The sequence below is a fragment of the Stegostoma tigrinum genome, chromosome 6 (genome assembly GCF_030684315.1).
Source record: "Stegostoma tigrinum isolate sSteTig4 chromosome 6, sSteTig4.hap1, whole genome shotgun sequence".
Classification (NCBI taxonomy): Eukaryota; Metazoa; Chordata; class Chondrichthyes; order Orectolobiformes; family Stegostomatidae; genus Stegostoma; species Stegostoma tigrinum.
In genome coordinates this window covers 44,582,834-44,609,671 of record NC_081359.1, presented here as the reverse complement: position 1 = coordinate 44,609,671, position 26,838 = coordinate 44,582,834, and the positions used below count along the sequence as shown (strand labels likewise).

At 40.8% G+C, this 26,838-nt stretch overlaps 1 protein-coding gene across 2 annotated transcripts in view; it reads left to right on the top strand.

The window, feature by feature from the left end:
• LOC125453633 (claudin-10-like) overlaps positions 1–26,838 on the top strand; it is a 193,080-nt gene that overhangs the window by 56,694 nt on the left and 109,548 nt on the right. The gene's annotated exons all lie outside the window — the stretch shown is intronic.

Here is a 26,838-nt window from a genome sequence, read left to right as displayed (position 1 = left end):
AGGTAAGAGGGGAAAGAATACATGGTAACATGAGGGGCAACATTTTTACACAGAGGGTGGTATGCATATGGAATGAGCTGCCAGTGGAAGTGATTCAGGTGGGTAGATTAACAACATTTAAAAGGCATTTGGACAAATAACCTGGATAGGAAAGGTTTAGAAGGATATGGGCCAAATGCAGGGAAATGGGGTCAGCATAGATGGACATTTTGGTCAGCATAGACCATTTTGTGCCAAAGATCCTGTCTCCATGCTGCAGATGCTATGTCTCTATGACTGTAGTAGGCTAAGAGAGAGTCGATCCTCTAAAAAGTGTGTTTGGGGATTAGTAATGGATGATAAGGAAATGATAGATGCATTAAACATATATTCAGCATCTGTGTTCGTTGTAGTTACAAATCAGCAGGTAAAGGGGATACAGAAATTCAAAACAATTATATTTCCCTGGGAAAAGGTACTGAGCAACTGACCAGAACTTGATTGATGAACTCTATCCTAGGGTTCTAAAACATGTGACTGCTAATATGGTAGGTGCCTTCTTTTAAAAGTTCTGAAGAACAGTCACTAGACCCAAAACATTGACTCTGCTTTGTCTCTACTGATGCTGCCAGACCTGTTGCATTTCTCCAGCAATTTCTGTTTCTGTTGCTGAAGTCAGTGTTGAATTCAGGAAGCTGCAAAATGTTGAGTTGAAAGGTAAAGTGCTGTTCTTTTGAGGTTTCCTCCCTAGAATTTTTTGAGATGAGCAGAATTTATTCAGTACCTTTAAAAATGTCAATCTCTTTTATGATAAAACCATAATTTTTCACCTTGCCCTGATCATTAACAGTGCCGTAGAACTGAAGATAGTTTTGAAACGAATTTGCTCCCACAAGGAACTTACAAGATGAAATTAGTCATCAATTTTAAATGCTGTCCAATTTTGCTTTCCATCATTATTGTTAGAAAATAATATTAAGATTTGTAAAACCACCAGCCAGTGTAATCTTGTCGTATTTTCACATGGCAAGTTAGTTTAAAATAAATTACAGTATCCAGTGTTCCTCCCTTAGACATTGTGATTATGGACTAAAACAGGATGCAGTGTTCCATATGTAGTTGCATCAGTCTTGTAGAAAGCATTGTTTTTCTTTGTCCTCATTCTCCTAGCTCTACATCCTAAATCCTTGCATTATTGAGTATAAATCATGATTATCGTGACAGGCCCAGGTCTCCCACCTGCTCCAAATCTTTAACCCTATATTTAAATACCTGAAAATGCATCACATTTATCCACATTGGAGGATGTTAGCATTAACGTGGAGTATTTATTTAATGCAACTATAGCACATACATATCATAATCAAACTAAAGACAGTACCAACTATTTTCATCAAACTGATTGGTTAGATTTATGGAAAACAACAGTCCTAATATGGATACTGTCAATCTCTACCAGTTTTTTTTTAAGTTTTTTATTATTATGCGACATGGATATTTTTGGCTGACCAGCATTTTATTGTCTGCCCCAGTTGCCCTTGAGAAGGAGATGTTTAGATGCTTTCTTGAACCGCTGCAGTCCAAATGCTGTAGTTGACCTACGTTAGGGAGCGAATTACAGGATCTTGACCAACAAAAATGAAGGAAATGTTATGTATTTACAAGCCAGGATGGTGTGTGGCTTCAAGCAACACCTCCAGGTGGTGGTGATCTCACGAATCTGTTGTCTTCCTTTCTGGATGACAGTGGTCTTGTGTTTGGAAGGTGCTGTCTAAGGATCTTTGGTAAATTTCTGCTGTGCATTTTGTAGATAGTATGCAGTGCAGCAATTGAACATCAGTGGTGGAGAGAGTGGATGCTTGGGGATATAGTGCCAATCATCTGGGCTACTTCGTCCTAGATGGTGTGAAGCCCCTTGAGAGTTGTTGGAGCTGCACACCATCGAGGTAAGTGGGGAGTATTCCATCACACCCATGACTTGCGTCTTGTGGGCAGGCTTTGTGGAGTTAGGAGGCAAGCTATTCACCTCAGTATTCCTCGCCTCTGACCCCTTCTTGTAGCCAATTTTAAGTGATGGGTCCAATTGAGATTTTGTTAAATGGTAACCTTAAGGTTGTTGATAGTAGGGCATTCAGTTATGGTAACACCATTGAATATCAATGATTGGTGACTAGATTGTCTATTATTGGAGATGGTCATTGTCTGGCATTTGTGTAGCACAAATATTACTTGTCACTTGTCAGTACATGCCTGGTTATTGTCCAGAGATGGTAGGAACTGCAGATACTGGAGAATCTGAGATAACAAGCTGTAGAGCTGGATGAACACAGCAGGCCAAGCAGCATCAGAGGAGCAGGAAAGCAGATGTTTCAGGCCTAGACTCTAGGGCCTAGGCCCGAAACATCAGCTTTCCTGCTCCTCTGATGCTGCTTGGCCTGCTGTGTTCATCTAGCTCTACACTTTGTTACCTCTGGTTATTGACCAGATTTGTTATATTTGAAGAAGGACTGTTTCAATATATGAGGAATTGTGAATAGTGCTGGACATTGTGCAATCATCAGCGAACATTCCCACTTCTGACCTTATGATGGAGGGAAGGCCTTTGATGAAGCAGCTGAAGACGATTGAGCCCAGGACACTACCCTGAGGAACGCCTGCAGAGATGTCCTAAAGCTAAGGTGACTGACCTCTGACAACCACAGCCATCTTCACATGTGACAGGTATGACTCTAACCAATGGAGTTTGCCCCCTGACACCCACTGACTCCAGTTTTGCTGGAGCTCCTTCGTTCGATTGTGGCCTTGATCTCAAGGGCTGTCACTCTCACCTCACCTCCGGAACTCAGCTCTTTTGGCCATGTTTTAACCGAGGCATAATGAGGTCAGGAACTAAGTGGCCCTGTTGGAACCCAAACTGGACTTCATTGAGTAGGTTATTGCTGAGCAGGCGCTGCTTGACAGCACTAATGATCACACTTCCTAGCACTTCACAAGAGATTGAGAGTAGGCCAATGAGGTGGTAATTGGCCTGGTTGGATTTTTCCTGCTTTTTGTGTACAGGATGTATCTGAGCAATTTTCCAAATTGTCGATAGATGCCAGTATTGAAACTGTACTGGAGCCTTTTGACCAGGGGAACAGCAGGTTTTGGAGAACAATTCGGTTCTATTTCCAGAATGTTGTCAGGGGCTGTAGCTTTTGTAGTGTCCAGTGCCTCCACTGTTTCTTGCGATCACATGGACTGAATGAAATTGGCTGAAGACTGGTAACTGTAACACTGGGGACCACTGGAGGAAGCCAAGGTGGATCATCCACATGGCTCTTCTGGCTGAAGATGGTTGCGAATGAACATAGAACATAGAACATTACAGCACAGTACAGGCCCTTCAGCCCTCGATGTTGTGCCGACCTGTCATACCAATCTGAAGCCCATCTAACCTACACTATTCCATGTACGTCCATATGCTTCAAGCTTATCCATAGAATCCCGACAATATGGAAACAGTGCCGCTGTTACCTTTTGCACTTGCCTGTTAGAATCTTCCATCATTGAGGATGGGAATATTTGTACAGCCTCCTCCACCAGTGAGTTGTTTAATTGTCCACAACCATTCATGACTTAATGTGACAGGACTGCAGAGCTTAAATCTGATCTGTTGTTTGTGGGATCGCTTAGTTCTGTCTATCACTTGCTGCTTATGCTGTTTGGCATGCAAATAATCCAGTTTGGTGGCTTCACCAGGTTGACACATCATTTTCAGGTATGCCTGGTGCTGCTCCTGGCATGCCATTGTGCACTCTCCAGGGCTGATTCCCTGGCTTGATGGTAATGGTTGAGTGCAGAATATGATAGACCATGGGGTTACAGATTGTGCTGGAATATAATTCTGCTGCTGCTGATGGCCCACAGCACATCATGCATGCCCAGTCTTGAGCTGTTAGATCTATTCGAAATTTGTCCCATTTAGCACAGTGATAGTGCTACACAACATGATGGAGGTTATTCTCAATGTGAAGGTGGGCCTTCGCCTTCGCCTCCGCAAGGACTGTATGGTGATCACTCTTACCAATACTGTCTGTATCCTCAGGTTGGTAAGGATAAGGTCAATTATGTTTTTCTATCTTGTTGGTTCCCTCGCCACCTGCCACAGACCCAGTCTAGTAGCTATGTCTTTTAGGACTCAATCAGTAGTTCTGCTGCTGAACCACTCTTGGTCGTGCACATTGAAACCCCCATCCAGAGCATATTTTGTGCCATTGGCATCCTCAGTGCTTCCTCTAAGTGTTTTTCAACATCGAGGAAGAGTGATTCATCAGCTGATGGAGAACAGTACATAGTAATCTGTAGGAGGTTTGCTTGCCCATGCGTAACTTGAAGCCATGAGATTTCATGGGGACCGGAGCCAATCTTGAGGACTCCCAGGCAACTCCCTCCTGACTGTATGCCACTTTGCTGCCATTTCCACTGATTTTGTTCTGTGGGTGAATTAGGACATAACCAGGGATGATGATGATTGTGTCTGGGACATTGTTTGTAAGGTGTGATTCCGTCAGTATGATTATGTCAAGCTATTGCTTGACCAGTCCATGAAACAGCTCTCCCAAATTTGGCACTAGCTCCCAGATATTAACAAGGAGGTCTTTGCAGGATCAACAATGCTGTTTCTCCCAATGTCTTTTCCGGTACCTAGGTTGATGCCAGGTGATTAGTATCATTTCTTTGAGACTTTGTAGAGATTAGTGCAACTGAATAGCTTGCTAAGCCAGTCAACCACATTGCTGCAGGTCTAGAATCACGTGTAGGCCAGACCAGGTGAGGATGGTGGATTTTCATCCCTGAAGGACTTGAGTGAACCAAATGAGTTTTTCCAATAATCGACAATGGTCTTCATCCAAATCCTAATTATTCCAACTGCCATGATGGAATTTGAACCTAGATCCTCGGAATACTTGTTGAGTTTCTGGATCAATAGTCTAGCAATAATACCACTAGGCTATCACCTCCCTCTAATCCCTCATAGGATTTCCCATAAAGCTGCTACCATTAATGCAAGCTGAATGATGTTCACTGCTGGATCACAACCCATTTTTTAAAAGCACACCTGGTGCTTAACCTTCAAGCAGATTTGTAACAGTTTGTATGCATTGTAAGTCATGATTCAAAAGATTGGAATGATGTTGTGATGCCACTGATTCCATTTTTCATTTTTAAACCCTCATAGTAAATGCATGAGCTGTCACTGTCAAACAGAGAGGTGAAATTTGATAGTGTAAGAATTATGCAAATGTTGAAGGCTTAACAAATAAATAATTGCAATGTGTATGATATTCATTATCTTGGATCATGCATTTCAATACTATTTGTCCTGATAATTGATTTGTTTTGATTTGATTTATTATAGTCACATGTACCTTAGATACAGCGCAAAGCTTTGTTTTGCAAGCAATACAGACAGCTCAAAGAAAACAAGAGCATACAGATCATAGGGTGCTTAGACAAAACTCAAGGTTACAGCTGCACAGGAGGTGCATGAAGCAAGGCTAGCATTGTCCGAAGTTAGAGAAGTCCGTTAAGCAGTCTAATAACAGAAGGCAAGATGTTGTTCTTGAACCTGTTTGGTGCATGTGTTTTGAAGCTTCTGCATCTGCCTAACAGAAGAGGTTGGAAGAGTGCATTGCTCTGACATAGTCGTTGTAAGAGAGTTTTCACTATCAGATTTATCATACATACAGAAAAATGTCATTGGGGAATAATTAGAACTTCCTGCCATCATGCTAATGATTCTCAAGAGATTGCATGGTGGAGCCAAGGGGAACATTTTGGGCTCATTCTGCAACAAAGGTCATCATTGAGCATATATAAGAAGATGTGAAATCTGGACAAATCTGGTAGCACTCTCTTGTAACCTATTGCTTTATTGTCTCATATTGTGCCAACCAATTTGTCTTCTGTTGTGTTCCGCAGTGAACTGGTAAAATTCTCTGTTGAAGTATTGCTGAAGCTGCAAACCTAAAAGCTATCAACGTACATCCAGTTGGCACCTGGAATTATGAATAGTTATATTATGAGTAATCATTGAATCATAGAGATATACAGCATAGAAAAAGACCCTTCAGTTCAACATGTCCATGTCGACCAGATATCCTGGATAAATCTACGCCCATTTGTCAGCATTTAGCCATATCCCTCTAAACCCTTCCTAACCATATACCCATCCAGAGACTTTTTAAATATTGTAATTGTAGCAACCTCCACCACTTCCTCTGGTAGCTCATTCCATGCACGTACCACCCTTTACTTGAAAAGGCTGCCCTTAGGTCCCTTTTAAATCTTTTCCCTCTCACCTTAGTCTATACCCACTGGTTTTGGCCTCCCCCACCATGGGGAAAAGACTTTGTCTATTTCTCCAACCATGCCTCTCATGATTTTATAAACTTCTATTAGGTCATCCCTCAGCCTCTGACATGCCAGGTGATATAGCCCAAGTCTATTCAGCCTCCCCCTATAGCTCAAACCCTCCAACCCTGGCAACATCCTTGTAAATCTTTTCTGAACTCTTTTAAGTTTCACAGCATTCTTCCTGTAGCAGGGAGACCAGAACTGCATGCAGTATTCCAATAGCGGCCTAACCAATGTCTTATACAGCTCCATTACACACTCAATACATTGATCAATAAAGGTTAGCATACCCAAATGCCTTCTTTACTATCCTATCCACATGCAACTCCATCTTCGAGGAAATACTTAAGCTTTAGGTGCTAAGCAATGCAAATCAAATTGAAACTGGTTTCCATCTGACAAAAAAGATGCTCCTACTTTGATGTTACGAACACAATAAAATCAATTAGACTATTATTATGCAAATTTTCCTCAAATGTTTTATGCCAAAATGTTATATGGATGAAGCAGAAAGAGGAAAATTGATTGGGAAGATCACCTGTAAACTATGAGATTATCAATAAGTTAAATTAAGTTGCACACGTTAAGTTGTTGCAATTGCAATAGTATGTTCTGAACTATAGTTTTAAATTTGGGTTAAAGTGGAAGACGTCATGTGACTATTCTGAATCCTGCCTGACTAACTCAGGGGGAACTGCTGTGCAAAGTTTGAGGTTCTCACACCTAGCAACAGAGGACAAGAGCAGGTGTACTTACAGTAAATACACTTTCTGGCTTTGTTTAGAAGAGAAAAGAAAGAGCGGAAAACAATAGTAACTGCTGTGTTTAACAAGGAAAGATTATTTTCCTCCTCCATATGACTTCTATTGCATGCCGAAAACTTGCAGTTTATTCTTCTTTGTTGACCACAGCAGTTACTGTTGTTTTCTACCCTAAGAAGAATAAGTTGCAAATTCTCATGCAATAGAAGCCATACAGTGGAGGGAAATAGTGTCTACTTGAAGAGATGCGGACCACAGCCATCTCAAGAGTTTAGGATACTCATCTTGGTGTTCCCCAAGGGTAAGAAGAATCAGCAAAGGGGCCTGCTGCTCAATCTGGGAAACTCACTGAAAACTGAGGGAAATACCTGTAGACGGTCACATAAAGTTATTGCTTGGGTAAAATGGGAATAAAGTGAACTCACTGGAAGTGATAGTGGATTATTTGCTGTTAGTCTTCCGTGGAGAGTGAGACATATAATAAGTACGAGGAACATCCCTTTCTGTGTTTAAAGTAGAAGGTCACTACAAAAGGTAGCGGTTTGCATTTTATACAAGTGACAAGGTTCTTGCCTACTGGCTGGACAGTCAGTGAGTGATCTTCGTCCCCTTCTCTGAAAAAAATCTGCTTACATTCAGTTCAGGGAATTAAGTGATTAACTTTTCCTGGGATCCACCATGGCCCCCACCATGCAAATTCTGCAAAAAGAGAACTACTAGCCAATCAGAGGGCAACAGCTGTATTGCTCATTAGAGCTACTGGGGTGGTTGTGGCTGCTGCTGAAATGACAGGCATCAGAGTGCAAGAATTCATATGCAACCCAAGATGCAACTGAAAATGTCAGGATGGATTTTCATGGAGTTAGGGCCAAGGGGATGTCAGGAGCAAGGGCAGGGAGTTGCATCCCAGTCGGACCCTCTTCCTTGCTATCATGTTCCAAGATCAGGCACAAAGTGCCTTTGAGTGAGGGACCACTCACCCTATAACTGGGATCACACAAAGTAGGCTTTACAGTTTTGTCTGTCATGCATAGTGCATGTCAACAGGCCTGCCCACCACTTCTACTGGTAGCGTATGAAGTCTTAAGTGGCCACTTAAGAGCCTGAATAGGAGGCAGGTTGTAAGATTTAACAATGAGCCCTTTCACCCCTACTTTTGTTCTGGAGACGTAGGAATATGGCAGGGTTCAGCAATCTTGATTAATTCATTGCTCTTCCTGCCTACAAATATAGAGAGAGAGGCTACAAATTTCTACCTCCTGTTTAGTCAACAGTCATTTGCTACAATCTTAATATATGTCATCCTTATAGCTAATTAACTAAAATTGTTTTTTTTAACATTACAGATTTCTACTACAGTGAAGCAGATTAGAGACTCAAGCCTTAAATAGCACAGCCCCACACCAACCTGGGATTTCTGCAACTGAAGCTTATCTGTTATAAGCAAGATGTAATATATAATCCTGTCATTGCAGAATGACATAATGGGGTCTTCTGGTGCCAGAAAGTGATGCTTTTCAGACTCAATCACCTGTTTTGCTTTGTTCTTAATCTCAGTTTCATTGACAATAAGGAAGAAAAAGTAGGAAAATGATGCATACCAGAATAATAATAGCAATAGAAATCAGGAAGAGTATCTCAAATGGAGAAGAGAGACTAAGGCTGGAATAACGAAGGCAAAGAGGAAGTAGAAGAAAATGGTGGCAAGTTGCACTAAAACTAATAGTAATCTGCTCCTGATTTACTTCCATTACCATTGCTGCTCTACTGTCTTCCCTGTTAGGCTCCACTTCCAGCTGGTCAGCTTTGTCTTCATGTCTTGGTTGTCACGTTTACTCAATTATAATACTGTTATATCTGATTCCAGCTTCTTCCTCTCGAACAGCTGGGTAAATTCTATTATTATCATGGTTACTATCCCCTAGGGATTCCTTCACCTTAAGCTCCCTAATTAAGTCTGTCTCATTACACATCACCAATTCCAAAATTGCCTGTTTCCTTGTGAGCTGTTGCACAAACTGCTTCAAAACACCATCTCAAGAACATTGATCAAATTCCTTTTTTTGGTCTCTGCTACCAACCCAACTTTCCCAGCCCACTTGCAGATTGAAGTCTCTGATGATTATTGTAATTATGCCTTTCTTACATGACTTTCCTATGACCTGATTTATTTTCTACCCCATATCCTGACTATTGCCTGGAAGCTTATACACAATTCCCATCAGGGTCTTTTTATCCTTTGTGGTTCCTCAACTCTGTTCAAACAGATTGTATGCCTTCTGACTCTATGACATTTCTTGTTATCAATTTTATTTCATTTCTTATTAACACTCTGCCCACCCACCTGCCCTTTCAAAGAGACATGTATCCTCAGATATTCAATTCCCAGCCCTGATCCCTCTGCAGCCGTATATCTGCGATACCTACAATATCATACCTACCAATTTCAATCTGTGCTACAAGCTCATTTACCTTGTTTCTTATACTGCATGGATTTAAGTACAATACCCTTACTACTGCATTGATTGCCCTTCTTCTCATAGTTATCTTCTTGCTGGCTATGCCTGAAGTTAGATTCCTGACACTTTCCATACTCTCTGTCCTATTACTTCTTCTGGAAACTTTAATAACCTCTGCTAAATTCTGTCCCTGTTTCATATATTCTTTAATTTTATGTACAAATGAGCCCACCTCGCCCCCACCCCCGCCATCCCAAATGTTTAGTTAAAGCCTTATCCAGTCCCCATAGTTCTGTGATTCACCAGGACTCTGGTCCCAGCATAATTCAGATGGAGCCTGTCCCATTCAAACTGCTCCCTCCTTCCCCAGTGCTGATGCCAATGTCCCATGATTTTGAGCCTATTTCTCACACACCGTCTTTGAGCCACGCATTTATCTCCTTAATCTTGTCGACCCTGTGCCTATTTGCTTGTGACTCAGGCAATGATCCAGAGATTATTACCTTTTTGGTTCTGGTTTTTAATTTAGTCCCTAGCTGCTCATGTTCCCTCAGGAGAACCTCTTTCCTATTTTGACTTATATCATTGGTACCTTGTGAACCAATCTTTCCCCTCCCAGCCCAAGTTCTTCTGCAACCCAGATGAGATATCCCAAACCTGGGCACCAGACAGACAACACAGCCTCAGGACTCTCAATCCTGGCCACAGAGAACAGAGTCTATTTCCCTGACTATGCTATCCCTGTTTACAACTACATTTCTGTTTGGCTTCTGAATGGCTCCCTGTACCAAAATGCTAATGTCAGTTTGTGACAGCCCCCACTCTAATCCACACAGAGAGTAAGAATCTCAAACCTGTGAGACAAAATCAAGGGCAGAGCGCTGTTCAGCATTACCCCCTCGATTCCTAAACCTGCCTTGCTGGTAGTCATACCCTTCTGTCCCTGACCACTGACTGAATTTGATGTAATTAATCTGAGAAGAGTGACAGCCTCCTGAAACACAGTTTCCAAGTAACTCTTGCCCCATCTGATGTGTTGCAATGTTTGAAGCTTCGACTTTAGCTCACTAACTCTGAGCCAAAATTCCTCAAGCAACTGTGACTTGCTTCAGATGTAGCACTCCAAACCATAATGGGGCCCACCAGCTCCCACGTCATGCAATTACAACAGATAGCCTGGCCAGCATCTCAATTTTCATTACTTAGCTTCGAATTTGATTTTTAAAATTATTGTACTGATCTTTTGGTTTATAGCCTGTAATTATTTTGCCCATTTACCTTCAATCTGAAAGGTCAGAAATCACGCAACACCAGGTTACAGTTCAACAGGTTCATTTGAAAACACAAGCGGAGTCTTACTCCTTCTTCAGGTGTTAGTGAGAGAGGTCATATGCATTGTCTGACCTAAAATGCTACCTCTTCTTTAAACGAATAAAACCTTTAACTCTCTCAGGGCAATGACTTCAAAGGAGTTTGGGGATTTACATATACAGTTTAATCAATTAAAACCTTCTAATTGATTGAAGATTTATCAGCATCTTAGGTTTGTTTAGTACATACTCATCAGCAGTGTGACCCTTTGATCTTTTACTTATAAACTCTGCGTCTCTCTCTCTCTAACACCTGAAGAAGGAGTTAGAATCTGAAAGCTTGAGTTTTCAAATAAACCTGTTGAACTATAACCTGGTGTTGTATGATTTCTGACCTTATCCATCCCAGTCCAAAACTGGCACCTTCAAACTGAAAGTAATCTATAATTGAAAGTCAAGTTGATACTTATCACCAGTGAACATATGATTTACCTGTGATGTCACTAATTCATGCTGGGCCCTTGATCCTGGGTTTCAATTTATCTTGTTAAAGAAAAAGCAATTATGAGCAAAGTGCGAAAACAAGTAAAAAGCACCTCTTTCCCTCTGTACTGGTTTCCCACATAGCCTCCAAACTCACTCAGGATGTGTCTCACTCCAGATGTTCTGACCGGATTTACTGAATGAATTCAACATGGTACCTCACAAAAGTCATAAGACCCCATGTGCTGGGGATAGTATATTGCATTGATAAAGAATTGGCCAATGCGCAGGAAACAGGGAATGGATTAAAGGTTTTCTTTCGAGTTTGTGACCCAAAACCAGTGGGATTCTGCAGAGATTAGTGCTGGGACCACAACTGTTTACAATACATATCTGTGTCTTGGAGGAAGGAAGCAAATGTACTGTTGCCAATTTGCAGTTGACAGACAAGTTGTCAGGAGGATACAAACAGTTTACAGAGAGTTATTGATAGGTTAAGTAAGGACAAAATGTTGGCAAATTGAGTATAATGTGAGGGAATGTGATATTGTTCGTTTTGGAAGGGAGAACAAAAGAATGGTATTACTTAAATAGAGAAAAAAAATTGCAGAGAGCTGCAACACAAAGTAACTTGGAAGTACTTCTACATGAATCACAGAATAATAGCACACAGGGCTAATGGAACAAAAACAGAAATTACTGGGAAGGCTCAGCAGGTCTGACAGCATCTGAGGAGAGAGAACAGGACTGACATTTCAGGTCTACTGACACTTCAGTTCTTGAGAAGTTGAGGAGGGTACGTCTGCTGGGCTTGGAGACTTGGGGCCTTGGCTGAGCTTTCTCTCCACAGATGCTGCCAGGTCTGCTGAGTTTCTCCAGCAATGTCTGTTTTTGTTTCAGATCTTCAGCATCTGCAATTCTTTGTTTTGTTTTAGGTTGATGGAATGTTGGCCCTTATTTCAAGGGGGTTTAAGTATAAGAGTAGGGAAGTCTTACTAACCTGAATGAGGTGCTGATGAGACCTCATGATAATCAAGAAAGCACATCACCACCTCTACTTCCCCAGGAGACTAAGGAAATTTGGCACATCCACAAAGACTCTTACCAATTTTTATAGTTGCACCATAGAAAGCATCCTATCTGGATGCATCACATCGTGGTATAGCAAAGTAACTGCTCTTCCCAAAACTGCAAGAAACTACAGAGAGTTGTGAACACAGCCTAGTCCATCACACAAACCAGCCTTCCATCCATTGACTCCATTTATACTTCCCACTGCCTTAGGAAAGCAACCAACAAATTCAAAGACCACCCCCCCAAACCAAATTTCCTACATTTAGGTTAAACACAGTTATTTCAGACCCAAGTTCCTCATTCTTGAGCTGAATATTGAATTCTATCATGTCATGGTCACCACTTCCCAGGGTATCTTTACTCAAAAGACTTTTATCAAGCCTGCCCCATTACCAAATATCAGATAGCCTGCCCCATATTGGTTGTGCCAGTTCATTCTCATCTCAACCTTTTCGCAATACTTCCTCCCTTAAGGAAAAATGATAGATCTTTGAAAGACCGTGGGAGGCAAACCTGATTATAAATTTAGCGAAAACTGAATTTGCGAAGGCAGAAGTGATGTTCTTGGGACACAACATTGGACATGAAAGGATGACCCTGAGGAACATGAAGAAGAAGGCCATTGAGGAATTTCCAAGACCAGCCTTGAAGAAAGAGGTACTCCAATTTTTGGGACTGAACGGTTTCTACTGGACGTTTGTGCCGAACTTTAGTAGCAATGATGGCACCGCTGACAGATTTGTTAAAGAAGAAGACAGAATTTCGGTGGACAGAACAATGCCAGGATATCCTAATTTTAGATTTCGTAGCTGCTTCTTGCTTCACCAGATGCTGTGCCCCCTTCAAATGTTTGTCTAGTTAATTCACCTACTCTGTTTAACCTTTCTCTCACCTCAGAGACATAATCCAACTGTGATATCTGTGACTTCGGACCTATCAACATTTCCTTAATTAATTTTATAGGTCCTCTTACTTCTTGTCCAAATATCAACTCAAATGGAGTAAATTGAGTTGATTCATTTGGGGCATCTCTAATGGCAAATAATATAAATGGGATACCCTTAGCCCAATAAATTGAATAATCCTGGCACAAAGTCCTCAGCATGGTTTCAGGGTCTGATGCCACGTTTCCAATGCTCCCTTTGGGATTCAGGATGGTAGGCACTTGATTGAAAGTATTTAATGCCTAATCTATCCATGTACCCCTTAAATAGTTTGGCAGTAAAATTCAAACCTGAAAATTGACTGAATCTCCCTGTGTAGGCTGTAACAGGTAAAGAAAGCAAACAACTCTTCCACAGCATTTTTTGCCTTGACATTCCGTAATGGAATTGCCTCCGGAAATCTGGTAGAGACATCCAGTATTTGCTAACCTGCTTCCCACTTTTGATTTTAGGAGGGGACCTACAAAATCAATTATAACCCATGTGAAATGTTCTTCAAATGTGGGAATTGGCGTCAAAGGTGCTGGTTTTATTACTGCCTGTGGCTTTCCTACCATTTGACAAGTATGACAGGTACGGCAAAATTCAACCACATCCTCAAGCAATCCAGGCCAATAGAAGTGGCTTTTGTGTCTTACCCTGAGTCTTCCTCACTCCTAAATGACCTCCTGCCAGTAAACCATGTGCTACCTGTAATAATTCCTGTCTGTATGCTACAGGCAACACAATCTGGTGAATTTCCACCCATTTCTCCTCAGCCCTAAACTGCCAAGGTCTCCATTTTCATCTTCGGATTCTATCCTTGATAACAATAACACTCAGGAATACATTCTGATTCCTTTTCTGAGTAGGCTTTATGATATAGATCTTTTATTATCTTGTCTTTTTGTTGTAACTCCAGTAATCCTTTATAACCTCTTCCTGATCCTCTACCTGTTTAGAATTTCCCTTTACCATTTCTTCATACAGGATGTCAGCTAACTGGACCTCACCTCCTTTGTCTTTCTCCTTGCTTTTTCCTTCTTGCTGTAACTTATGACTGTGGGATCTTGTTATCAGCCCAGAATAAAGTCTGTCAATCACTCTCACTTTCACTTCCACAGTCTTGATTAAGCTTTCCAACCTGATCTTACACAGGGGAAACTAAATCCCTGTGCATCTATTCAACAGGTTACTACTCTCTCAGCTAACATTTCAGAACGAGTGCAAATATTTCTTTCTCTTACTATTAGAGAATGATTAGGTCCTGTATCGCTCAATATTTTAACTTCTTTACCTTATCCCTGTGTTTTTCCTCAGTAAATGTTACCCACAGAGGTGAAGTCTTTGTAGAGATCAGGCACTGTCTCACTATCCAGCCCATGACTAGGCTGTTCACCTTTCTGCAGCTCCTCGATTTCGTTTGGGATTTTTTTCACTACCTCAACTAATCCTTGTGGTTTAGCGTCTTTTACCACATCATTTTACCCCGTGCCTCTCTTAAACCACCAGTACTGTGACTTTGTGTATCCCACCTTATTACAATGAAAATGCCTGAGGCCTTTCACCTCCTTATCGCCCTCTTCGGTTCCATTTTTCACCTGTAGTAAATTGTTCCACGTGAGCTACCTTTTGTTTTTCATTAAAAGATCTCCCTTTTTTTCCAACTTCTATACCTCACAGAATGAGATTGCTGTCAGAAGCTAAATTTTGATTTATGCACGAATGCATATTTATTCATCGTCTCTACAGATCTTCCTATTCCATTAATTTTCTATTCCTCAATATGAGTCCTTATTGCTTCTGGAAGTCAAAAACTCCTTCAGCAGAATAATCTCACTAAGATCCTCATATGTCTTTTTGATCTTTAGTCCTTTCACCCATCTATTAAAGTTGCTGTGTTTAATTCTTTCAAACTTTACATAACTGACCTGTCTCCTTCTTTATGTTTCTGAACTGTTGTCTATATGCTTCTGGAACCAATTCGTAGGCACGCAAAATAGCCTGTTGAACCTCTTCATAATCTCTTGACACCTTATCTGACAGCGCTGCAAACACCTCACTGGACCTGCCTATCCACTTAGTCTGAAGTAACATTACCCATAAAGTCTCTGGCCAATCCATCTGCATAGCCCATTTCTCAAAGGCAATGAAAAAGGCTTCTACATCTTTTTCATTGAATTTTGATAATGTGTAGACATATTTGAATATATCTCTTCTAGGCTGTTGGCTACGATGAGTTTGCTCATCCTCACTTCTATCTTGTACTTTTCCTTCTGCCATTTGAAGTCCTTTCGCTTCAAGTTTCAACTTCATCTTTTCCAACTCGAACATTCTTTCCCTTCCTTCTCTCTCTCTCTTTCTTTTTGCTCAGCTAAGTACCTTCTCTTCCTTTCTTCAATCTTCTAACTCCAGTTGTCTCATTTGCAATTTAATTTTTTTCTAACACCACAACACCTGCCTGTTTCATGATATACCCAAGTGCTTGACCAACTCCATTACAATTTCAACTCTATAATTATCCCTAGTTATACCCAATTCTAGCGTGTTTGTTAATTTTAAAAGTATATCCTTCCTCTGTCTTTCTAAACTTTCTTGGCAAATTTGGGAAGCATCTTCAAACCCCAGAACCTCCTTAGCAATGTTAAGAGCCATTTCCCTCATTTTTAACCAACAAGTAACTGAAATTAAGCAGATGTTTTCTCACCTAAGTGTGATTTAAAGATCTATCTGTCCAAACCTGTCTGTTCAGATCTGTTCAGATTCCGTTCACAGACCAACCAAATCCATGACTTGTGCCCCAAAACTTGTTAGGAAGGTGGTGAAGCTCGAACCTTTTGTATCTTACCCTGAGTCTTCCTCGCTCCTAAATGACCTCCTGCCAGTAAACCTCTGAGTGTTATTATTATCAAGGATAGAATCCGAAGATGAAAATGGAGACCTTGGCAGTTTAGGGCTGAGCAGAAATGGGCAGAAATTCACCAGATTGTGTTGCCTGTAGCATATAGACTGGAATTATTACAGGTAGCACATGGTTTACTGGGCGGCACGGTGACTCAGTGGTTAGCACTGCAGCCTCACAGCGCCAGGGACCCGGGTTCGATTCCAGCCTCAGGCGACTGTCTGTGTGGAGTTTGCACATTCTCCCCATGTCCGCGTGGGTTTCCTCCGGGTACTCCGGTTTCCTCCCACAGTCCAAAGATGTGTAGGCTAGGTGGATTGACCATGCTAAATTGCCCATAGTGTTCAGGGAGGTGGGCCTGGGTGGGATGCTTCAAGGGGCAGTGTGGACTTGTTGGGCCGAAGGGCCTGTTTCCACACTGTAGGGAATCTAAAAAACTAAACTCTCTGATGATTAAATTAATACGCAAGCTCTAATCTGTAATGACAGAGGTAAAGGCTTCCTTCTTAAACTTAAAGCCAAAACACCCAGAGAAGCTCACCTTGCCGTTCTGTTAAAAGATTAGTTAAAGGAAAGAAAATCTCTGATCTCTATTTTGTAAGTAACAAGTAACCATTTTTTTATTTAACCCTAATGATGAACAAATTGGAAGAGATACTAACAAACCAAAAAATATCCCCCTTAGTACTAACTATTACCTAACTGATCTAAATTTTACTGGAATACTGTTCAAATCAACACAAGTCTCATTTATATAAGATAACAAGCTGTAGAGCTGGATGAACACATTAGGCCAAGCAGCATCAGAGGAGCAGGAAGGCTGACGTTTCGGGCCTAGACCCTCCTCCTCTGATGCTGCTTGGTCTGCTGTGTTCATCTAGCTGTACACCTTGTTATCTCAGATTCTCCAGCATCAGCAGTTCACACTATCTCTCATTTATATAAACCCAATTAATAAGAAAACAGTAAATTAAAACTTACTCTCTCCAAATTCACACAGACTATGTCTCCTGGAACACTCTGCCTTTTCTGTTATACCACAAATGCCTTTCTTCCAATGGCTCTGCTGTCAGGAATTTTTTTTCTGTAATTTTGTCACAGATTGCTTTGACTAAAACTGCCGTGGTACTTTTGATGGGTCTTTTCAGAGACCTTAATGATTTTGTGTGAAAGCTAGGTTTATCTTTCAGATGGTGAGCTTGCTTTCACCGCAGCTGAAGTTTGTCTTTCTTCCTGATCTTCAAAAAAGCTTTTCATATATATCCCCTATGACACAACAAATTCTTATAATATGATTGGTTTCAGGTTGTCAACACCATCAGTTTTTAAATTCAATTGGCTTTGAATCACTGAGTTCTTAGTTTAAATTAATTTGTCAAATTCAAACTTGTCAAAACATCACAACAAGACTGCTATTTTACCTGCTACCTGTCTGGCGTTTTGATATTATTGTTTCACTTTTTGAGGCTCTCTGTACTGTAGGTGCAACTTCTGAGCACAGACAAAGCATAATTTTGTTTTAAGGAAACCACAAGCTATTTTTCTCCTCACTATCAGTTTTACCAGTAAATTCCACCCAATTTCGCAATTCCAACATATATAAAAAATTTAAATAATGAATTGAGTGTTTGGACTACGATTCTGGCTTAAACAATTAGTACATGTGTTTTGTGTTGAACTCACCAGGGTTCACACTGCTGTCAGGCTTCACGACAGCTTACAGTTGTAGTTTAGACTACTGATGATGAAAAAGAACATTCATATCAGTAACAGTACAAACTACCACACCCCCAAAAGTGATAACACAAACAGCACCAAGAGCAGCATCAGCAACCACAGCAGCATAAACTCTGCCAACACTACAGCATTGCCTTCTGAGCCTGTGATGTGAATGTGCTGGTATTGGACTGAGGTGAACAAGGTCAGAAATCACACGACACCAGGTTGTAGTCTAATAGGTTTATTTGAAAACACTCTCTCTTTCTCTCTCTCTCTCTCCCTCCCCTCACTCACACAGACTCTCTTCCCCCTTTATTTTCACACACACACGCACGCACACACATACATGTGGATCTAAGGGATGAATTTGTATTTGAAGACACTTCTTATTTTGTTCAAAAAGCACACAATTTATAGACAGTCAATCAATATGGCCTTTTATAAACTCCTACTTTGGAAATAAAACCAGTCTGTCTCCAAACTAAAATACAAATAGACTCTAAACAAGGTCTCACAACTATCATGCATTGTCTGACCTAAAATGTCATCTCTTCTTTACATTGATAAAACCTTTAGTTCTCTCAGGATCATGACATGAAAGGAATTCAGTGAATTACATACATATATTAATCAATTAAAACCTTCTAACTGATGAAAGATTTAACAGCATCTTAGGTTTGTTTAGTACATCCGCATCAATAGTGTGAAACTTTTATCTTTTACTTATAAGTTCTGTGTCTGACACTATTTGCTGCTCTCAACTAAGTCATTGCTGTTAATTGTAAAATGTATTTTGCACCCCAGCCGGGCTTTGCTCATTACATCCTGCTAATGAGGAAAAATATACACAGTTTGTTTTCAGCCAGCTGCCAATATTCTACCTATGCTAATATGTTAACAGCTATATCATGAATTCCTACGTTCTGCAGTAAGTTTTATTGAGCACAATGTCATATATCTCCTGGAAATGCAATCATTCCAAATATTCTGAAATGTCACCTTAAATGCCTACTACTGCTTCTGTCTTGATCCATCTATTGAGCTGGCATTCCCAGCTCACTTCAGGTTGCTCAGTTTTTATGCCAGTTTAGTTGCCCTTAATTAAGTTCAAAATATTAGTCTTAGACACAAGCACTCTTTCAAACTGAATGTAAAAATTGCACTGTGACCGTTGTTGTCTAATGAATCCTGTTACATTATACAATATGTCGTTCAGTAATAACCTGCTGTTTGGTTGTCTCCAAAACGTCTCGCAAACAAATTCTATAAACTCCTCAATCAGGCTTCTGTTGCCAATTTGACTTTTCCAGTTTACATACATTTTAAAATCATGCATGATTGTCATTTCTTTTTTACAACACTCATTCTTGTGAACTTCATCTAACAATATGATTCCTGCTGTGGGCCTGTAGACCAGCCCTACTAGTTACTTTTCTCCCCAAAAATTTCTTATCTCTATCCAAAAGTGATTCTACATCTTGACCTGAACCAAGATGATCTCTAATCACCGCATCAAATCAAATTAACAGTGCTATCCATCTACCTTTACTTAGCTTCCTATTCTTGAATATTATAGGCCTTTCAACATTTATGACCAAACATTTGCCATCATACAAGCACATTTCCATATTGCAATGAGATTGTATTCATTTACAAATTAATATTGCACATTGAAGTAAAGTTTATTATGAACACTGTGCATTCAGATGCATAGCCTTTAGTTTTGTTGTCTTTGTAACTGTTGCTCCATTCTTAGTTATGCACTCTGAACCTTCTGGCCATTCTCAGACCTTCATTTCATATGTTACTACTTTACTCTACCGTGTTGACTCTACTCCTTTATTTGCTATATTTACCCAAGCTTAATCCCTCAAATTTTTTTTAAGTTGAATGTCATCTTTACTTCCCTGCTGAGAGTTATCTAGAGCACTGATCCTGGACATTCATGGGCTGAATGTTCTAATAGTATAGACCCTGCTTACCTTATGAATTGATATCAGTACTCCCCAAACCAGAAGAGAGTTGCCTGATACAGGTCTTTCAGCCATCTATTAAATTTTACAAATCTTACATGCCCTCTGACAAGGGCACTTAGTACGGCAATGAACAAGAGATTACAACCCTTGAACATAGGAACAAGGAACAACAGCAGACAATTTGTCCCTTCGAGCCTCTTCCACCATTCAATAAAATCATGGCTGATCTGATTTGAACCTCAATTCTAGATTCCTATATAACACAAAACTCTCATATCATAGTTAATCAAGAATCTATCTACTTCAGCATTAATAATATTTAAGTTCTGTATTCTCAACTTTTTGAGGGAAGGAATTTCAAAGACCTTCAACCTTCTCAGAAAAAAAAGCTTCTTCATTGTTTTAAATGTGTGATCCTTCATTTTTAAACTCTTATCCTTAGCTCTAGATTCTCCCACAAGAAAAACATCTTTTCCACATCCAACCAAATCCTCTCAGGACTTTAATGATGCAATTAAATCATATCACACTCTAAAATCCAGAGGACAGAGGCCTAGCCTGACTAGCTTTTTCTCATAAGGCAAACTGCTGATTTGGAATTAGTCTTGTGATAATAAGAGGGGTATTCTGTCCTTTTTATTGAAGGGAGGTTGAGAGAGGTGCTGTGCTGTCTCATCCAAGCTAATAAACAGCTTGTGATGCTTTTTCAAAAAAAAGTTTAGAACAATATTAAAGCAGCATTAATTCATGTAGTCAGACTCCCACGGAACCAGGGTTTTCATTTAGTTTTCAGTATATGTTGACACTCTGAAGTAAGATGATGTCCCTAAATTAAAACCATGGCAACAGCGATCACAATGTGATTTTTACATTCAGTTTGAAGGGGTGGCTGCATCTAAGACTAATATTTTGAACTTAATTAAGGACAACTAAACTGGCATATAAACTGAGCAACCTGAAGTGAGCTAGGAATGCCAGATCAAGAGATGGATCAAGACAGAAGCAGTGGTAGGCATTTAAGTGGATATTTCAGAATATTTGGAATGATTATATTTCCAGGAGATATATGACATATGTTCAATAAAACTTACTGCAGAACGTAGGAATTCGTGATATAGTTGTTAACACATTAACATAGATAGAATATTGGCTGCTGGCTGAAAACACAGACTGTGTACATTTGTCCTCATTAGCAGGATGCAATGAGCAGAGCCCTGCTGGGGTCTGTACGGCAGCTTCAATTTTACAATCAACAGCAATGACTTAGTTGAGAGGAGCAATGTAGTTACATTTGCAGATGACAGAAGTTAGCTAGGAAAATATTGTGTGAAGAGGATTGAAGGAGAATTGAAGGTGGATTATAAGTACATTGAGAGAGTCACAAAAAATCTAGCAGGTGGCGAGTAATATGGGGAAATATAGGTTAGCATGAATGAAAAAGCAAAGTATTAAGCAAAGAATGTGTGCACAATTCTGGGGAATGAGTGTTCTAGGTGTTTGAGTGCATGAGTCATAGTTATTCAAGTACAGAAAGTCACAAAGAAGCCTAAGGAATGCAATCCTTTATCAAGAGAGGTAATTGACATAAAAGCTTCAGTTATAAAAAGGCCAAATTTCAAATAGTGTATCTGGTTTTGACCATTCAAAAAAAATTCATGTTTTGGAGGCAGCTCAAAGGAGCTTCACTGAATTGATTTTTGAAATCAGGAAAGGTTGAAAGTGCTGGACTTGCTTTCACTGATGTTTAAATGATTGAATAAAAACCAGAAGAACTGTGGATTCTCTAATTTAGGATCAAAAACAAAGTTGTTGTAAAAGCCCAGCAGATCTGGCAGCATCTGTGGAGGAGAAAACAAAGTTAACGCTGAGGAAGGGACACCGGAGCCGAAACATTAACTCTATTTTCTCCTCCACTGATGCTGCCAGACCCTGCTGAGCTTTTCCAGTAACTTTGTTTTCGTTCCCTGTTTAAATGATTGAGGAGTGACTTAATTTAGGTATAAGATCCTGAATGATGTTGACAAGATGGATGTCTAAAGGATGATTAGAAATTTCCCTTTTAGTGGTGGTAGCAATTCTAAGTAAGTTAGGAAAATACGATGAGAATGAAAAAAGTCATAAGATGAGATTGTGGTGGTGGGGTAACTGTGGGGAGAGGAGTGTTGTGGACAAGTAAGTTTGCGGATGATGCAGATTGGCCAGGAGGTTGACATTGAGGAGGAAGGTGTTAAGTTACAGGAAGATATAAAGGAGAAGTGATAGCCCGGTGGTATTATAGAACATATAACATTACAGCACAGTACAGGCCCTTCGGCCCTCGATGTTGTGCCGACCTGTTGTGTCATACCAATCTGAAGCCCATCTAACCTACACTATTCCATGTACATCCATATGCTTGTCCAATCTCGACTTAAATGTACTTAAAGTTAGTGAATCTACTACCGTTGCAGGCAAAGTGTTCCATTCCCTTACTACTCTCTGAGTAAAGAAACTACCTCTGACATCTGTCCTATATCTTTCACCCCTCAATTTAAAGCTATGCCCCCTCATGCTCGCCGTCACCATCCTAGGAAAAAGGCTCTCCCTATCCACCCTATCTAACCCTCCGATTATCTTATATATCTCAATTAAGTCACCTCTCAACCTTCTTCTCTCTAATGAAAACATCCTCAAGTCCCTCAGCCTTTCCTCATAAGACCTTCCCTCCATACCAGGCAACATCCTAGTAAATCTCCTCTGGACCCTTTCCAAAGCTTCCACATCCTTCTTATAATGCGGTGACCAGAACAGTACACAATACTCCAAGTGCGGCCACACCAGAGTTTTGTACAGCTGCAGCATAACCTTATGATTCCGGAACTCGATCCCTCTATTAATAAAAGCTAAAACACTGTATGCCTTCACAGCCCTGTCAACCTGGGTGGCAACTTTCAAGGGTCTATGTACATGGACACTGAGATCTCTCTGCTCATCTACACTACCAAGAATATTACCATTAGCCCAGTACTTTGCCTTCCGGTTACTCCTACAAAAGTGCATCACCTCACACTTGTCCGCATTAAACTCCATTTGCCACCTCTCAACCCAGCTCTGCAGCTTATCTATGTCTCTCTGTAACCTACAACATCCTTCGTCCTTATCCACAACTCCACTGACCTTAGTGTTGTCTGCAAATTTACTAGCCCATCCTTCTACACCCTCATCCAGGTCGTTTATAAAAATGACAAACAGCAGTGGACCCAACACCAACCCTTGCGGTACACCACTAGTAACTGGACTCCAGGATGAATATTTCCCATCAACCACCACCCTCTGTCTTCTTTCAGCCAGCCAATTTCTGATCCAAACTGCTATATCTCCCACAATCCCATTCCTCTGCATTTTGTACATAGCCTATTGTGGGGAACCTTATTGAATGCCTTGCTGAAATCCATATACACCACATCAACCGGTTAACTCTCATCTGCCTGTTTGGCCACCTTCTCAAAGAGCTCAGTAAGGTTTGTGAGGCACAACCTACCCTTCACAAAACCGTGCTGACTATCCCTAATCAAATTATTCTTTTCTAGATGATTATAAACCCTTTCTCTTATAACCTTTTCCAACACTTTACCAACAACTGAAGTAAGGCTCACTGGTCTATAATTACCAGGGTTGTCTCTACTCCCCTTCCTGAACAGGGGAACCACATTTGCTATCCTCCAGTCTTCTGGCACTATTCCTGTAGACAATGACTAGTTAAAGATCAATGCCAAAGGCTCGGCAATCTCCTGCCTGGCTTCCCAGGCCCAGGGGACTTATCTATTTTCACACTCTGTAGGATTTCTAATACCTCTTCCTTGTGAACCTCAATCCCACCTAGTCTAGTAGCCTGTATTATTTCTGTCATTAATCCAGTGACCCAAGTAACGTTCTAGGGGCCTGGGTTTAAATCTCTCTAAAGCAGATGGTGGAATTTGAATTCAATAAACACCTGAAATTAAGAGTCTAATGATGACCAGACTACATTTTCTACAACCACAACATCATTAGTCCTGCTGGTTCCACAGCTACATGACTAGCAGCTTTGCAAGCTTCACAGCTACATCAGTGTCAGTAGTGTTTTATCCATAGCCACAATACCACAAGCACTACCATTTCCACAGCTAAAACACCTTTAGTACCGGCTTCTCCACAGATATGCGACCATCATAACTGCCTTTTCCACAGCTACAAAATCATCAGCTCTGCCATCTCCACAGTTTTGACACTATCACCTCAGCCTTTCCACAGTTCTAACAACAACACTGCCTTCTGCACTGATACAGCACCAACAAAAGGGCTTTCTCCACAGCTACAACTATGTCAAAGTATTTAATTGAGGGAGAAGGAATTACAATGCTATTAGGCAAGAACGATGGAGCACCAATTGGGATCAGATGCTCTCAGGGAAATGTGCAATAGAAATATGGAGGTTGTTCAGGGAGCAGTTGCTACAGGTACTGGATAGGTTTATCCCATTGAGGCAAGGAAAGGATGGTAAGGTGAAGAAACTTTAGTCACGAGGAAGAAGAAAGCTTACTTAAGGTTGAGGAAGCAAGGATCCCCAAGGCTTTCTATACTTATGTGGGGAGCAAGAGGATGACGAGAGTGAGGGTTCGGCCAATCAGGGATAGTGGAGGAAACTTGTGTGCAGAGTCAGAGAAGGTTGGAGAGGCCATTAATGAATATTTTGCTTCAGTATTCGCCAGTGAGAGGGACTTTGATGGTTGTGAGGACAGTATGAAACAGGCAGATATGCTTGAACAGGTTGTTATTAGGAAGGAGAATGTGCTAGAAATTTTGAAAAACTTGAGGATAGATAAGTCCACTGGGCCAGACCTGATGTACCCATGGTTATGACAGGATGCGAGGGAAGAGATTGCTGCCCCTTTGGCAATGATCTTTGCGTCCTCATTGTGCACTGGAGTTGTACCAGAATATTGGAGGGTGGCAAATGTCATTCCCTTGTTCAAGAAAGGGAATAGGAATAATCCTGGAAATTACAGACCAGTCAGTCTTATTTCTGTTGTGGGCAAATTATTGGAGAGGATTCTGAGAGATTGCATTTATGATTATTTGGAAAAGCACAGTTTGATTAGAAATAGTCAGCATGGCTTTGTGAGGGGCAGGTCATGCCTCACAAGCCTTATTAAATTCTTTGAGGATGTGACAAAGCACATTGATGAAGGTATAGCATTGGATGAGGCGTATATGGATTTTAGCAAGGCATTCAATAAGTTTCCACATGGTAGGCTCATTCAAAAAGTAAGGAGGCATGGGATTCATGGAAATTTGGCTGTCTGGATAGAAAACTGGCTGTCCTATAGAAGACAGAGGGTGGTAGTAGATTGAAAGTACTCAGCCTGGAGCTCAGTGACCAGTGGTGTTCCACAGGGATCTGTTCAGGAACCTCTGCTCTTTGTGATCTTTATAAATGACTTTGATGAGGAAGTGGAAGGGTGGATTAGTAGGTTTGCCAATGACATGAATGTTGGTGGAGTTGTGGTCAATGTGGAGGACTGTTGTAGATTGCAAAGGGACATTGACAGGATGCAGAGCTGGGCAAAGAAGTGGCAGATAGAATTCAACCCAGAAAAATATGACGTGATTCATTCTGGAAGGTCAAATTTGAATGCAGAACACGGGTGAATGGCAGAATTTTTGGCAGTGTGGAGGAACAGAGGAATCTTGAGGTCCATGTCCATAGATCCCTCAAAGTTGTAGCCCAAGTTGATACGTTGTAAAGAAGATGTATGGTGTGTTGGCTTTCATTGGCAGGGGAATTGAGTTTTAGAGCCAAAAGGTTATGCTACAGCTCTATAAAACTCTGGTTAGACCATACTTGGAATATTGAGTTCAGTTCTGGTCACCTCATTGCAGGAAAGAAGTGGAAACTTTAGACGGGGTGCAGAGGATGTTTACCAGGATGCTGCCTGGGCTGGAGGGCAGGTCTTTTGAGGAAAAGTTGAGGTAGCTAGGGCTTTTTTCATTGGAGCGAAGAAGAATGACAGGCGACTTGATAGAAGTGTACAAGATGATGAGATGCATAGATAGAGTGGATAGTCAGAGATTTTTTTCCCAGGGTGGAAATAGCTATTACAAGGGGGCATAATTTTAAGATGATTGGAGGAAGATATAGGGGAGATGTTAGAGGTAAGTTCTTCACACAAAGAGTGGTGAGCGTGTGGAATGCATTGCTGGCAGTGGTAGTGGAGTCAGATACTTTAGAGACTTTTAAGCTACTTTTGGTTAGGGACATGCAGGATAGTAAAATGTAAGTGAGTTTTGAGAAGATTTGTAGCTCAGGTTGAGGTTCTGGATGTGAGTTTGCTCGCTGAGCTGGAAGGTTAGTTTTCAGACGTTTCATCACCATTTTAGGTAACATCATCAGTGAGCCTCCGACGAAGCGCTGGTGTTATGTCCCGCTATCTATTTATCTGGTTAGGTTTCCTTGGGTTGGTGATGTCATTTCCTGTTCTTTTTCTCAGGGGATGGTAGATTGGCTCCAAGTCAATGTGTTTGTTGATGGAATTCCGGTTGGAATGCCATGCTTCTAGGAATTCTCGTGCATGTCTCTGCTTAGCTTGACCTAGGATGGATGTGTTGTCCCAATCAAAGTGGTGTCCTTCCTTATCTGTATGTAAAGATACAAGTGATAGTGGGTCATGTCGTTTTGTGGCTAGTTGATGTTCATGTATCCTGGTGGCTAGCTTCCTGCCAGTTTGTCCAATGTAGTGTTTGTCACGGTTGTAACAGCATCAACAATATTGACTTCTGCACAGCTACCATACCAATCACAGTTGTGACAAACACTACATTGGACAAACAGCGA